Below are 16194 nucleotides of genomic sequence, written 5' to 3' on the forward strand. Positions count from 1 at the left end.
CCTGGCCCACAGAGGACTGCTACACTTCAGCTGTTGCTGTCTGTAACTAATGGAGAACAGGTCAGAGAATGGGTGCAGGGGCCGGATGTGCCAAGGCAGAGGCCTGATCCCCATCTCTCCCCAGGCTGGAGGTTCAAGCCTGATCCCCCCATCTCCTCCCAGGCTGGAACTGGTTCCTATAAAGACAGAGCCCCAGGTCATGAGGAGGGGGTTGGGGCGGTGTCAGAGCTGCTCCCCCTTTGGGGGCCTGGGGTAGCCATTAGCCTGGCGTGGGGCTGGGGGCAGGGCTGGCCGGGTGGCCGGGGGCGGAAGGAAAAGGGGAAAACCAGCTAGGTGGAAATTACCCTGCGGTTGGCTCAGGCGCCCACGACACACTGTATTTATAGAGAGCTCCCAGCAGCTCTCAATGCCTCACAGTCGAATTAACCCTTTCCAGGCCACGGTACCAGCCTGGTGGCGGAGAACACTGGACTGGGGGTCAGACAGCCAGATCCGAGCTCCGGCTCTGCTGCCAGCGGCCTGGAGGAGGAGCTGGGGCGGTCAGTGACCATTCACCTGTCCCCCTAGCAGAAAATAAACTTCGGATCTTGGGAGGGTGGGACAGGGTGGGAGACGGGCAGAGATCAGACCAGCGCCCCTTTACTAGGGCCCCCGCGTGGGTCTGGACCCGGGTCAGGGGCGGGTCTCGGCCGGGTGCCCTGCCCAGCGGGCGGGCTCAGGCCTCTGCCCCAAACCTTCGCCGCGGGGCCAATCCCGCCTCTGGGGCGCACCCGGGCCGCCTTTCCGGGCCTGCAGCTTCCTCCAGCCCGCCCCGCCCCTCGGACTCCCGGGGCCGCCCCCGGACCCCTTTCGCGCCCGGCCTCGCGGCGGCGGCGGCGGCGGCGGCGGCGGCGACTCGGCAGCGCTCCGCCGCGTCCCCGAGTCCCGGGAGTCAGGCGCGGCGCGGTGAGTGCTTGCGTGGCGGGCTCGGCGCGCGTCCGGGCGGCCTTTGTTTGCAGCCGAGCCCTGCCCCGGGCTGCCGGGCAGCGTGCCTGCTGCAGGGCTGCTAGAGCGGGCGGTGAGCCCCCTCTCTCGCAGGGCGCCCCCACCCCAGCCCTCTCCCTGGGCCCGGGCTGGCCTCCGCGCGGGGAGCACGGTGGACCCCGGCTCTGGGTCCCGGAGGCGGCAGGGGGCTACCAGAGTCCAGCCCTGTCCTCAACCTTGCCTCCCCTCCCTGGCCGGCGGGGCCCGGGGCAGTGTGGGACCTGCCCTCTCCCGGGAAGCCGCTGGAGGAGGCTGGGCGGGTAGCTGTGATCGCGGAGGCCCTGGGTGTGCAGGGGGAATAGAGGCAGATCTGTCATTGTGTTGATGATTCTGGAAAGCTTCACGAAGCCGCTAGCTGGAGCTAGGAGGGAAGTAGAGTCTCGCGGAGTCCCTGCAGAGGAAAACACCCTGACCTGACCACTAGTTCTGAGGAGGGAGAGGTGCCAGGGAGAGGAGGGCGAGGGGCTGGATCGGGGAGGGGGGTCCATTCTGCCTGGCCCAGAAGGATGAAGGAGTGGGTGACTGGAGGGCTTCCACGGGCAGCAGTGGGCACGAGGGGACAGATTCTGAGAAGGACAGGCAGGGACAGCTGGCCTGGGTGAAGGGATGCATAGTTGTTGGAGGGTGGGAGGCAGAGCACGAGGGAGCAGGGGTGGGGCCATTTGGGCTTGGGAAGTCTCAGGGAGATGGTGGGTGGGGTAGGATGGAGAGGGGAGGAAAGGTAGGGACCCAGGGTGGGGACACACTAGAGGGGAGGGGATTGGATTGAATCCCAGTGTCCCGGGTCCTCTATTGCTGCTTAGCTAGTGAATTGGCAGGTTTGGGGGCCTAGGGCAGTGAAATGCCAGAAAAGGGGATTTCTTTCTCAGCCAAACCTGCCCTAATGAGAAATGCGTGATGGATGACTCAGATATGGGATATATCATCGAGGAAAACGTTAAGCAAATAGGAAGGCAAAAACCATTGGGGAGTTGGGAGGGTTTGTTTGACTTAATTGAGAAAAACTATTTACCTTCAAATTGGAGGTGGATAATTGTAAATGAGTCTGATTTCATCATTAAATGAAGGCCCTAGGTCCTTTTCTTACATGTGTGTCTCTAGCAGTTAGCTTCTATGTTAGAAAGTAATGAAGCTGTTCTGTTTTTAAGAGAGTTCTTTATTTAGTTCAGCCTCCTCTCTGACTCCCTCTTGCCTCCCAGAAGTCCCTAGGAAATCTGATGCTGTGCAGCCTTCCTTGTAGTTTGGGGCCCTGCACACAGGTGGGTGCTTTTGGAGGCTAAGAGAAATTGAAGTCTAAACTTGAATTTTAACTCTAAACACGTCCAATGGGTTGGGCTGATCTGAGTGGCAGGGCTCTGAGGCTGTGGGTGTGAGTGGTGGCTCATATTTCCAGCTCTTTAGGAAATGGGAATATTTTGGGCGAGTATAGATTAAGCATTAACACTTACGTTAACCATTAAGCATGGAAATCTTTCTCCGCTGTATTACACATATCACAGTTTTGGCACTAAGGACTTTTGTATAGCAAAGGGACTCTTGAGGGAGTGAGCTTTGCACTAAGTGGCTTCAGTGATGCTTGTATGGGTCCCATGACTGACTTTGGAATTCTTTTCTCTCTTCAATGACATCACTGGTGGTTTCTCCTGCCTGCTTTCAGTGAGCTTTCCAATTCATTCCAGACTCCTGTGTTCCAAGAAATCAGGCAATCCAGCTTGTTAGAGATGGGAAGCCTACGTTAAAGCAAGCCCAAGGATGAGAAGGGGTTCTGGGATTTGAGGACCGCTTTTCCTTCCTGTCCTCAGCCCTCTGCACCTCTCTCTGGGCACCCAATGGAAGCAGGTTGGCTGAATGTCTGAGATACCCAGATGACTGATAGCTGGGTCAGGTGCTTGAATGTTTGTGGAAAGGACAGTTATAGAAGTGTTGTCCCTTCTGTAGAGCCTGTGTCCTTATTCTGCTGAGGTGGACTTCTGAAAGTTCCGGTGGCAATTCCTCTATCCTTAAACTGTAACCTTCTATGGAGTCGTCAATCTTCATTCTTTGGAGTAGGATTTGGGTTTGATGCTGAGCTGAGCAATACTGTTTGGGGTCAGAGACCGAGTGTGATCATAGAGCCGTAAGCTGGGATTCCACAGCACCCAAAGAGACTCCTAGAAAGTGTTGTAGAACAAGTGTCTGGCTTATTGCAGGCTGCTTCTTGGTTGGACATACAGGGCTTGTGCTATGTGAAGAAAAATGACCGAAATCCAAGCAGCCTCTGAGATTAACAGAGCCTGAACCCGTGGCCCTGAGTCACGGGGTCAGGTGAGGAGGAAGAAGGGCAGGCAGGATGATGTCACTGCCCATGAGCTTATCCTCTGAGTGGGTGGCCACTTCCATCGCTGTCCTTTTCCTACACCCCCAGGGCAGGAATGACAGGGAGGTCCACTGGCAAAAGAGGGAAGGCATAGTCAGGGCCTGGGGGAGGAGGGCAAAGAGGGTGGGAACCGGTCCATGTGATCTTTGAGAAAGTTCTTTTGGTCTCGTTGGCTCAGAATGGATCAGACATCTGGGAGAGGGCCACGTGTGCTTTATGTAACCCTTGCCTGCCAACCCCAGTTCTGCCACCCCTGCAGTAAGAGATTCCAGATAGGCACATTGAGTTTTCAGGTTTGGGGGGTGGGGCTGTAATGGATGCAGTGCTATGAGGTAGGGTATCATTAGCTCCATTGTATAGATGGGTAAACTGAGGCCCAGAAAGAAGTCCTGTGCCCACAGACATGCATTTGGCAAATTTTGGGGCTGAGATGCTGTCTCCCTCCAGAACTGGCTCTTTCTGCCACTCTGGAGGCAGACACAGTCTTTACCCCTCATTCTGGAGCCTGATAAGATGTGCTCAGGGTCCCCACAGCAAGGCAGAGGATTCATCTGGGGAGCTGGGGAGAGGGCAGGCCTGACCTGGGTATCCCAGACTAGTTGTCCTTGCAGCCCAGTTGGAACCATTGCTGAGAGTTCTTACTCTTCGAGAGGCCTGGTCCTCAGCACACTCGTGCCTTTCAGGAGTCCCTCTTACACCCTCCAGTTCTGACCAGTGCTCCCAGCCAGCTGCGCCCATTCTTCCTCGTTCTCTTTCCAGAGAATGAATGCCTCCTCCACACCCCTAATGCCTTTGGGCCTTTGGCCTTCCTGAGGCTCAGGGAGGGTATGTTGGAGGGAACCCGCTGGGAGTGGGGTTTGAGAAACATCTTTTGTTGGGAGCCTTGGAGCAGGGAGAGATACTACCTCTGGGAGGCAGGGCTCCCAGGTCACCCTAAATCAGTGTAGGCTCCTAGGAACTGGGCCTCCCATGGGGGAGACACTGGAATGTGTACTTACGGGGATGGCCCTGTACTGGGGGATGTGGTGGCAGCAGGGGCAGTAGGGGCTTGAGCCCACTGGGAGGAGGAAGGGAGAGAGGACCACCAGGGATGAGCCAGACACAGAGATGGAGCTGAATTGTGATTTGCTGCTTTGGGGCTTGGGTGCTGGTGGGGTCCTAGGAGCAAAGGGGGTCAGAGAAAGAGTACTGTTCCCAGGGACCTAGATGTATAGATGTATAGCCTGACAGAGGAGGCTCAGTGCAGAGGATCCCAGGAGGACTTTTCCCCATGCCCATGGCAATAATAACAAAAGTAGTAATAATCTTTACCACTGTTTGAGTGCTAAGGGCTTTAAGTCCTCTCTGTATGTTATTTTATTCTTACAGCAGTTCTGTGGGGTAGGGATTGTTACCAGCTTTTTAGGGATGTGGAATCAAATCTCAAAGAGGTTAAGTCATTTAAACTTGATCATGTGTCTAGCAAGGCTTCCGAGTTAGAATCTGAACCTAGGCCTGCCTGCTGTACCTGAGCTCAAACTGTACCCTGGGGCAGGCAAGGCAGTCTGATGATGCCATTTAACAAGTGAGGAATTGAGGCCCAGGGGCCACTTGTGAGCAGGCCCTTAGTCACCTCTCATGGTGATTGATGACTGAGCGTGACAGCCTACACTCGTTTCTCTAGGCTCAGATTCCCATCTCTATGATGGGCATGGAAGTGGGCACTGGACAGGTGAACTCCAAGGAGCCTTCAAGCTCTAAGGACTAGTGGTGCCTGCTACACTCATGAGGAGGAATCCATGGAGATCCAGAGGGGCTGGTGCGTAGGTAGAGAGGGGTCTGCAGCATTGTTTTGCCAGGGTGAACCTCTTTCAGGGTAGAAACCTAAAGAATGTGAAGGCAGGGAGGTATTTAGGTAGAACACATCTGGGGTAAGTGGACCCTTCCTTGAGTGAAGTCTGGAAAGGCTTCTGGAAGGGATGGGGTTTCCAGACATATCTAGGTAGGCACTTAACAGGACTCAGCAGAAGTTGAGTGAATGCAGATACATGTGTCACAGGCCTGCCAGGGCTTGACCTGGGATCCGCGCTCTGATTTGGTCTTATGCTCTCTCATGCCTTCCCCTCCTCTCTCCACTCCCCTCCTTTGAATCCTTTTTTTCTGGCCAGACCTCTTCTGAGCTGAGTGTAGCTTTCACTTTTTTTTCAGGGTTCTGTGTTTCTGATGGTGTGTGTGTGTGTGTGTGTGCCTCCCGTGTGCACCCATGTGCGTGTATAGCCTCTGCACACACTTCCAGTTCTGAGATGGTGTCACACTGCCTTGTCAAGTGGCTGTTGAACCCTGGAAGATGCAAACTCATTTTGTGCTGGCCCCTCAGCCAGAAGAGGGTGTGAGAGGCAGGCCAGCTGCTGTAGCAAAAGTCACTATGTTCTCAGATCTACTGAGATGTTTATGTTCTCTCTGGTTTTGCCTCCTCTGGTTCTGATGCCCTGACTTCAGTGTGGAGAGGGTGCCTCGGTGGGGATTGTCTGGCTTGGGGAGGCCAGGGGCTCTGCTCTGTCCTGTTCTCCCTCTTCTTGTTCTTCCTATAAGCCATAAGGGAAGCAAGCTGGGGATGCCAGCCCCACTCTCCTGGGCTGGCGCTGGTGACACACTGCTGTCTTGACTTACACAGAAATCACTTGGAGAGGAAGAATTGATTTCTTCTCTTGGGTGAGATCACGGGGGTGGGGAGCAGTGCCCATTGGACAGCCTTGAACTCCAAAGGCCCAAACTGACTCATTATCAGGAAAAAGGAAGGCCAACAGGATTCCCAGGGAACTCTGGAGATCCCCTCGACTCTTTCCCCAGACTCCATTTATAGAGCACCTATACTAACTAGGACTAACTAGGACAGTTTAGATAATTTTGTTCAGTTGAGTCCTATAATCATCCTGTGAGGGTAGAGTTTAAATTCCTATTGCACAAATGAGCAAACAGAGACTCAGAGAGGATGTTTTCCCAAAGTTGCGTGGCTAGGAAGTGACAGAGTCTGGATTTGAACCTATATCTCCGACTCCAGAGTCATCTTCTAAAACACCGGGGCTCACTCCTTCCATGAAGCTTCTCGTGACTACACCAGCCCAGCATGTGATCGTGGTCATAGCACAGGAAGGAGGCCAGGACCTTCCTTTGATGGTTAAGGAGATGAAGACCCTGAGAGGCAATGGGCTTGCTCTAGGGAGCCTAGCAAGTCAGTGATAGAGCCTGGTCTAAAACCCACATAAATCTTTATGTTACTGTTTTCCTTTTTCATTTGTTAATACAAAAGAATTCCATGCTCCTTGTCAAAGTTACAGAAGTACATCAACGAGAAGGTGGAAGTAGACCTTTACCTTCATTCCCATGCCCCAGAGTTGGGTTCACTATCACACTTCCAGACCCATTTTCTATATACAAACATTCATCCATCCATCTCTCTATCTATCTAAACACACAAGCATTCATTCATTCATTCATTCATTCATTGAACAGTGCTTTGAACACTCATTATGTGCCAAGCCTTTGGTAGAACTAAGGATCCAATAGTGAATAAAGCAGACGTGGTTCCTGCCCAGGGAGGTCCCAGTATGACACGAGATAAACAAACTGCAACGCAGAACAGGGACATCCTGAGAGTGGCAGACCTCCAACCCAGCTTTTCTGCCAAGGTGACCCTCGGGATGTCATCCAGGAAGAAGGAACTGTGTTTGCAAAAACCCTGTGAGGTAGGGAAGAGGGTCTCATTGTAAGAGACCCTGATGAGAGGTCAGTGGGAGGAGGTGAGGCTGGGGAGGTGGGCAGGGCTGGACCAGGCAGGGCCCTGCATGCCGTGGAGGAGCTGATTTGATATTGAAAGTGATGACATGATGCACTTCTGTTTTTACAGCAGTTTTTTCTGGTCGCTGTCTAGAGTCTAGATGGGAGTATAGTACTGGGTTGGGGGACAAGAGAGAAAGCGGGGGACCGGTGAGGAGGCTTTTGTCGTCATGCGGGCAAGAGATGATGGCGACTTGGCAGACCAGAGAGAGAAGCAGAGGTGGAGGGGAATAGAGAGAGTAAAGATATATCGGGTTGCCAAACTTTTTCTGTAAAGGGCTGGAAAGTAAATAGTTTAGGCTTTGTGACTATTGTGACTACTCAGTTCTACTGTTGTAGTGGAAAAGCAGCCACAGACAATATGTGAATGAATGAAGTGTGGCTGTGTGCCAATGAAACTTTATTTATGGATACTGAAATTTGAATTTCATGTGATTTCCATGTGTCATGAAATAGTCTTCTTCTTTTGATTTTCTAACCATTTAAAAAGGTAAACCTTGTCTTAACTGGTGAACTGAACAAAAGCACGTGGTGAGCTGGATTTGGTGCTGGGGCTGTAGTTTGCAGACCCTTGAGATATATTTTGAGGTCAGGGATGGCTGTTCTTGGCGATGGATTGTAAAGGTGTGAGAAATCAGGTTTCTGGCTTGATCAGAGGGGGTGGAAGATGGTGCCTTTACGAAGTGGGAAGGGCTGGGGAGGAACAGGTTTGGGGGAGAAGTCAAGAGTTTGAAGAGGGACATGTTAAGAGGGAGATGCCTGTGAGTCATTGGAACACAGATATTTAGGAGACAGTTGGGTTTAAGTTTGGAGCTCAGATGAGAGGTGTGGACTTGGAGAAGTAAATCTGGGAGTTGCCAGCATATAAGTGATATTTAAAGCCATGGGAGTGGATGAAATCATCTAGGAAAAAATAGTAGAGAGAATTAAGGAGAGGGCCTAGGAGCAAGTTCCAGGGGGTTCAGTGCCAGAGAAGGAAGGGCCTGCACTGAAATATAGGAGATGGAGCGAGAGGTAGGTGACTAGATCTTGGACCATGGGACCATTTATTAATATAGAAATTAGGTCACATAACTCACAATATTCTTTATTCACATGACCTATGTCATGGGCTTATTTCCATGTAAGTACACCTTCTTTTGAAAGGCGGTATGCTATTCCATTATATACATGCACCATAATTAATGTACCAGTTCCCTGTTGTTTTCCATTTTTGCTGCTGCCTGGCTGTCTTTGAGAATGGAGCTAGTGTTTCTGTAAACCAGTCCCTGCCAACTATGGCCCCTGGGCCCAATCTTTTGCTGCTTGTTTTTGTATAGCCCAGAAGCTAAGAATGGTTTTTACATTTCTAATGGTTGAAAAAAAATCATGTGATTCATGAAAATTATATGCAATTCAGTTCCGAGTGTCCATAAATAAAGTTCTATTGGAACACAGCTCTGCTCATGCATTTATGCACTGTCTCTGGCTGCTTTCCTGCTGTAAGGGCAGAGTCGAGCACTTGTGACAGATATGGGAGGGCCTGCAAAGCCTAAAACATTTGCTATCTGGACCTTCACAGAAGAAATTATGCTGACCCCTGCCTGACTCGATTCTACGTCCAGAACCAGCAGTAGGTCCACACACAGGCTGAGCAGGGTATTTTGAGCATCTCCGGGAGGACACGATCTAGAGAAAAAATTCTTTGATGCCCGAAATTCTGCCATCAGCTCTTATTTTGAGTAAACCATTGCCTTTTTTTTTTTTTTTTTTTTGCGGTACGCGGGCCTCTCACTGCTGTGGCCTCTCCCATTGCGGCGCACAGGCTCCGGACGCGCAGGCTCAGCCCAGCCGCTCCGCAGCATGTGGGATCTTCCCGGACCGGGGCACGAACCCGTGTCCTCTGCATCGGCAGGCGGGCTCCCAACCACTGCGCCACCAGGGAAGCCCACCATTGCCCTTTTAAAACATCATCCTTTAAAATTCAAACCTCCTCTGCAAGGTTAACATTACATATGCATCAGTTAATCAAAGGTTGGGCCTACCTATGGCAACAATATTACTCCTCTACTTAAAACCCTTTCTTTCTTATCACCTACAAGCTAAATCCAAACATGACCTCCTGTTCCAGCCCTGGCTTGCCCTTTAGCTTCTCCTCCTCCTGTGACCACCATCTTACATCTCCTGCCTGCCCACATGGAAGGGCCTGCGTTCCTCCAGCCTCCCATGCTGCTTCCTTCCTCACTGCCTTTGCCTGGGTTTCTCCCAGTGCCTGGAATGGCCTTTCCCAGCCTGACCACCTGGGGAGCTTCAGGTCAATTTTAAGGGTTCACCTTTAGGGTTATCGTGTCTCTGAGGTACCTCCAAGTGGTCCTCACTGTATCTTAAGTAGTACACTGTACTGAACTACAGTGATTTCTGTGCACTCCCCTATTGTCATGCAGGCTCCTTGAGGACAGAGACAGTTTAGTCCTCTCTCTGTTCCCATTGCCTCTGCCTAACAGGCACTCAGTGAAGAGTTAAGTGAATAGCTAAATACATGAATGAACGTATATTCAAGGACTCCTTCGGGTGTAGATAATAGGAACCTGGCTCAAACTGGCTTAAGGGAAAAAAAAAGATTACTCATGTATCTGGGCAGTCTGGTGAAGCTTTGCTTCAGGCATAGGGGCTGAAATGTTGTTTTCGGGGCTCAGTATCCCTCCTGCCTTCACCTCTGCCTCTGTATTTGTTTGGATCGATTCTTTAGGTTATTGCTAGCTGATAGATTCATTGCCAACAGCCCCAGACCACATCCTTCTTAGCAACCTCAGCAAGAAATGAGTGTTTTCTGAGAGCGCCAGCAGCAAAGCCCTGGGAGGCCTCTGATTGGGTGTGGCTTGGCTCACAGGCTCATTCCCAAGCAAATCACTGAGTGGGGGCAGGGCGGGCATTCTCCAGTAAGCTGGGTCTGGTCACACGCCGAGGCCTGAGGCTGGGGATCAGCCCCACCAGCACCAAATGGACTGGGTTCCCTGCAGGGAAGCGGAGCCCTGTTATCACAAGGAGCCAGCCTAGAACGAGAGGGGGGCACTCTAGCAGAAAGGATGAGGAACAAAATAAGAGCATCAAGACTGACTAGTGAAGGTAGAGAAGGTCTGCGCAGCATCTGTTTTGCTTCTGTATCAAGGAAAGAAGGGACAGAAGCTGTTAAGAAGGAACCCAAGTTCAGGCCAGAAGCGGAGGTGATAATCTGCTTTAAATGGATTTGTCTTCTGGCCCCTAGGATTGCTGAGTGAATTTGGAGATAAGATCTCTGAGAAGCTATCAGGGATATTTCAGGACAACTGGGGTAGACAGTGGGGGCGGGGGGAGGGGGAAGGTGTGGGTCGTAGCATTCCAGTTTCCCACTGTGTACAGAATCAATCCAGGGTCCCTAACCGACCCCTGAGCACCTCCCTTGCCTCATCTCCTGACTGCCTCTCCTCGGAGTCCCCGTCTTCCCAGAATATGCTGTGGGTGCTTGCTGCTCCGTGACTTTGCCTGTGCCAGACAGCTGAAATGTCTCCTCCTCTAGGAGGTCCAACTAAACCTCCCCACTCCTCCATGAAGTGCTTGACCCTCCGTTCCCGTAATACCTGCTATAAACCTGCATCATGTTTGCTGTGTGGATGGATAAATGAATGCTGGAAGACCTAAGATGGGCAAATAACCAGTTTTATGGGGAATAAGGCAGATTATGGGAAAAACAGATTGGTGACCTTAATCCCTGACAAAACCCTGGAACTAATTGTCAATTGAGCACTTGAGGAAGAGTCCAGTTTCTTCAAATGAGCCTTTTCTCTGGTTCTTCTCCACTTGAGTGGTCCCCTGCCAGAAGCAGTGACACTTTGGGGATGAGAAAGATGGGCAGCTGGGTGAGTGGCAGCACAAGTAGGAAAACTTGTGACCCCAAAGCCCTGAATAGTGGATGGACGTTGATCCTGGGGCAGACCCTAGGGCTGTACGGCTTTCCTGTTCCTGTCCTCTCCCTGAGGACCTTGATGACACAAGAAACAAAGTGGGGAGAGGAGGGCAACCTTTTTAGATAAATTCATTTGTTCTCTTCTTCATCCACCAAAAAATTATTGAGCACCTTCTATGCACCAGGTACTGTCAAAACAGTACTTCAAAAATGGCATCGTTACATAACATCGTGGCATGGTTACATAACACTGTGACTGCACTTAATGCCACCCAACTGTACCCTTAAAAATGGTTAAAATGGGAATTCCCTGGGGGTCAAGTTGTTAGGACTACACGCTTTCACTGCCGAGGGCCCAGGTTCGATCCCTGGTTGGGGAACTAAGATCCCGCAAGCCATGGGGTGAGGCAAAAAAGAAGAAAAAAAGGTTCAAATGGTAAACTTCATGTTGTGTGTATTTTACCATAATTAAAATATATATATCATGGCAGTTGGAGTGAGGGACTCAGCTTAACTGAATGAAATGTAATAGTAACAAATGAAACATCCTATAAAGCTGCACCCCTTCCCTGAATTTTTCAGAAGAGGATGGCAGAGATGTGGGTCTGCAGCGATGTGAGCAAATGACTTCTGGGTGTTGGCCACAGATTTGACAGTCTATTATTTTGGGTTGTTTTGGTGAAAAATGTGGCATGGCTGCCCAATATGACCTCTACCAGGGAGAGGAAGATCCAGTACTTGCAGGGCTGTTATAAGGGAGGGGGCAGACTTGTTCTGCATGGTCCAAGGGGTCGAATGAGGAATGATATGGGCTGACAGACTTTGGCTCAGTAAAAGGTAGAGCTTTCCACCAATGAGAGCTGCTCAAAAGCCAGTGGATTTCTTTGGGAGGTAGTGGGTGCCCATCTCTAGAGGGAGCAAACAGAGGTTGTGGGAGTGGCCAGAGAAAGGTTCCCCGTTCTGCAAGTTGACCATTAACTTCTGCATCTTCTTCAGAATTTGTTTGGTGGCGGAGTGGGGGGGTGGGGGTGGGCTTTTCTCATTCCATGAGCTCCCTCAGTGATCCCAACTTTGGCTTCCATGAATAGCTTCCCCATCCTGTTCTGAGTTCCAGCTCTGTGTGTCCAGGAATCCATCAAACATTTTGTCACGGATGATCCATTCCAAGCCCAGTCAGAATTGTTCTTCCCCCTCATTTCCAGGTCTCCCCATCTTCTGTGTGTGACACATGCACCCATCGGTTGAAGCCTTCAGTACATCCTTGGCTCTTCCAGCCCCTCGCGTGCAAACAATCCCTAAGACCAGTCATGTCTACCCTTGAAATATTTCCTAAGCTGTGCCCAGGTATCATTAAGTGACTCTGATAAGATAGTGTTCAGTTCATGTTTTGAAACACCTATTCTAGATGTGGTTTCCTTTTGCTGCTCTGAGCAGTAGCAATTTTCACGGGGTGGGAAGAGGGGGAAGAGAAGGCGGGAGAGGAAGGGAGGGATGAGTCCCTAAATTAGTCACTTCAGATGCTGTAAGAAAGACCCAAAATAACGGTGACGCTAGAACAGATGCTTATCCTCACCCAAGTGACAGTCCGGGTATGTCCAGTGCTGATACTGCAGCCACTCAGGGGCCTTCTGTCCTGCAGTTCTGCAGTCCCCAGGGTGTTGCCTTTGGCAGCGTGGTCCTAGATAGCTCACCACATCTGTGTTCCAGCCAGTGGGAAGGGGGAGAAGAAGAGAGAGGGTATGCTCCTTCTCTTTAAAGGCATGCCCCAGAAGTTGTACACATCAGTTCCTCCCACATCCTATTAACCAGAAAATGATCACATGGCCATACCCTGCTGCAAGGCAGGCTGGGATCTGTAGTCTTTAGCCAAGAGACCCTGTGCCTAACAAAATATTCTACAGAAGAGGAGGAGAACAGATGTAAGGGGAACACTAGTGGTTTCTACCACAGTCATTTTGTACATTTCAGTGTGACCTGCATGGCAGTTAATTGGCTGGACCTTAAGGATAGAGTACATGAAGGCTTAACGTACTAATGAAGTTCCATTAGCATCCAGTAAAGCGTTTTTTCTTTTACAGATGGGAACATGGAGCTCAGAGAGGGGAAGTCACCTATTAAGACTGCACAGCAAAGTGTCAGAAGTGGGACTGGAACCCAAACTTTGGGCTCGCTTTTTACTGTTTCAAAGAGATCTAGCTGAGAGGCAGACAAGCAGTGCCAGGAGGACAGGTCCCTTGGGGCTGGGGAGAGACCACCTTTCCCAGCCTGTCTACCTGCGGAGCTGCTCATCATTTGTCAGCACTCGCCTTTAGGGTTATTATATCTCAGAGGTGCCTCCAGATAGCCCTCACTGTATCTGAAACAGCACTCTGTACGGAACTGAGGTGATTTCTGTGCACTTCCCTATTGATGCAAGACAGACGCAGCTTAGTCCTCTGTTCCCCAGTGCCTGCCTACCAGGGACTTGGTGAATAGTTAAGTGAATAACTAAATACACAAATGAATGTATATTCAAGGACTGCTTCAATTGCAGGTAATAGAAACTTAGCTCAAACTGGCCTGAGGGGGGGGAAAATGATTGGCTCAAGTATCTGGGCCGTGTAGGTGTACAGCTTGCTTCAGGCATAGCTGGATCCAGGGGCTTAACTGTTGTTTTCAGAAGCTGTGCTTCTATCCTATGCCGGCTAGCAAAGATTGACACTGGTTATGTGGCTTGACCCTTCTTGCCCTCTCCATGGGAAATGTTATCCAAGCAGCCCCTGCAGGAATTGGGAAGAGTCAGGGGGTTAAGAGAATATGGGGTGCTATTGGTGGTCATGGTAGGGGCAAGGAGTTCCTCTTGGATATCCCCAGTTCCAGGGCATCTTGGTAAAGAGCCCAGCCTCAGCCCTTGATCTTTGGTTTTGGCTTTATGGGGGTACATCTTGGGTCATCTCTTGGGAGCTTCCCTGTGGCTCCACTTCTGCTGAGGTTGGATGCACTTACTGTACCCTCAGGCCAAGGGTGGCCTGGCCCCCTCACTCCTGCTCCTCTGGGAAAGCCAAGGCACCCTGGGGTCTTTCCTGGCAGGGTTCCGTGGAGTTCCCGCATTCGGCGGGGTGGGGTGGGGTGGGGAGGAAGAACCGTCTGCTGACTCACTGGGAGGGGCGGTACATGCTGGCTCCAGGGCAGGTCCTGCCTGGGGATGACAATTCCCCTTTGTAGAAAAGGTGGGCAGCGTGGTATGAATGCAGCGTGAGGTCTGTGTGTCACCATGGGGCTCTGCGTACTAGGCAGCCCATCTGTCCCACTGGTCACAGGCCATGCTCTCATTCCCTGGCAACATCTTGTCTCTGAGATGTGTTTCTCCCTCCTGCCTTCAGCTCTGGGAGCCCAGCTATCGGGGTGGGAGTCTCTTGGTGTCCTCGGTTCTGGTGTGTCAAGGGCTTCTCCCCAGGGAAAGCACGAGAGTGGGAACTTCCCTGAGTCCAGAGTCTAGGAAGGGAGTTGAAGGGAGCAAATCCAATGCCCACCCCTGCGAACCTCTCATCCTGCCTCTGGAGGGAAGGACAGCTCGGCCCTTGGGGAACCTGATAGGTCTGGTCGGAAGAGAGGTGCTCCCTGACCTCCCCACATTCGTGGAGGTGGCAGGCAGTCCCAAGCGACCCTGGCAAGTACAACCCAGTGGCAGGAATTAGCTTGATGGATGAAGGAGAAGTCATAAGAAAGGTCTTGAGTACCAGGCAGAGCCGTGTGGGTTTACTCCCGCGGTAAATAGGGAACCATGAGAGGTGCCTGTGGGGGAAGGATGTGAGCAGATTCCTACCTCAGGTCCTAAGAGGAGACATGTAAAATGTGGGGTTGTCAGGGATGGACTGGAGGGTCCCAGGAGGATCACAGGAGTGCTGGCCGCACAGGTCAGGGTGGGAGACGGTGGGCATGGGCAGCAGTGGGAAGGGTGAGGGAGGCCCAGGAAGGACAGGCCTCGGTTCTGTCTGGGGGTGAAAGAAAGGAAGGGAGACTCGGAATCTGGGAGTTTCTTAACCTTAGTCCCTGTGATTCCTTCAGTGGGCAGGCAAGCATGGCAGGCCGCTGCCTGCCAGCACTTCCTCTGGGCCGTGGTGGCCCTTGTAGGCAGGATGTGGTGCCCGCCAAGGGTGACTTTATGAATGGAGCGTGAAGGCTGCTGACTCAGCAGGTGGCAAGGCTTTGAGGCCGCCAGGTTTGGACCGGAAGTGTCTGGGAAGGAAGTGGCTGCTCAGGGCTTCCCCGCCGCGGACAGCTGGGGGTGGAGGATGTACTGGGCAGGATGCACCCGGCTTGGCTAAGGGACTCCCTCAGCTCAGCTGCTGGGTGTGTGTGTGTGTGGGGGTGGGGAGTGGGGTGCTAGGCTGGGACTGGGAGGGTTGAGGCTGGGTGCCTGTGACTGGAATTGATGCTAATGGCTGTTGATGACATTTGCTCCCTGGAAGGGCAGAGAGGTGTGTCAGGAGGTGGGGAACTCGAACCCTTCTCATCTGTGCTCTCTGGCAAATTACATCACACTAACGAAGTCCCCTCCCTTACCTGGGCTTTAATTTTTTTCTTCTTGCAGAATGGGACCAAGTCAGGCAGCCCGGCTCCCTGGGTGGTTTTGGAGAATGTGAAACCTTTTATATTTTTGTGAAATCGTGTTGGATAGCATGAATCGACCCTGGTGACGTGGTTTGGTCAGGAGGTGGCACGAACAATCAGGCAGCAGCTGTGGGACACAGGGAGCAGGCGGACAGCTTGGTGGGGCTGGGGGCGGGCAGAAGGGCAGCCAGGGGCTGGACCCGGGGAGGTCTGGGCCTCCCTGGCTCAGGTCTGACGTGTAGTCACAGAAATATCTCACTCGGTCCTGACTCCGCTTGGGGGGTCAGCCCCAGTCCAGGCCTCGTCCATTTCTGATCGGTCTTGGGCGCTCACTACACACAGGTTAAACTAGACAGTGTCCTTTCCCTTCAGCCCCGTACTCATATACCAGGCTGCCTTCTAGAAGTCTCACCTGGAAGTTCCTGCACAAACACTGCTCACTGTACGTGCCCTACACTGAACCCTTCCACATTCTCTGTCTCCG

General features: G+C 51.9%; 1 protein-coding gene across 3 annotated transcripts in view; it reads left to right on the plus strand.

Moving 5' to 3' along the window:
• The first annotated feature begins 656 nt into the window (after positions 1-656).
• The window catches only part of CD276 (CD276 molecule), a 30602-nt gene continuing 15064 nt past the window's right edge, over positions 657-16194 (plus strand). For all 3 annotated transcript variants that reach the window (XM_027123560.1, XM_027123559.1, XM_027123562.1), the window contains exon 1: positions 657-945. The gene's annotated coding sequence lies outside the window, so the exon portion shown is untranslated. The remainder of the gene's footprint in view (positions 946-16194) is intronic.

Source organism: Aethalodelphis obliquidens, unplaced genomic scaffold (assembly GCF_003676395.1).
Source record: "Aethalodelphis obliquidens isolate GAN/ISIS:26980383/991018 unplaced genomic scaffold, ASM367639v1 scaffold26, whole genome shotgun sequence".
In the NCBI taxonomy this organism is placed as follows: domain Eukaryota; kingdom Metazoa; phylum Chordata; class Mammalia; order Artiodactyla; family Delphinidae; genus Aethalodelphis; species Aethalodelphis obliquidens.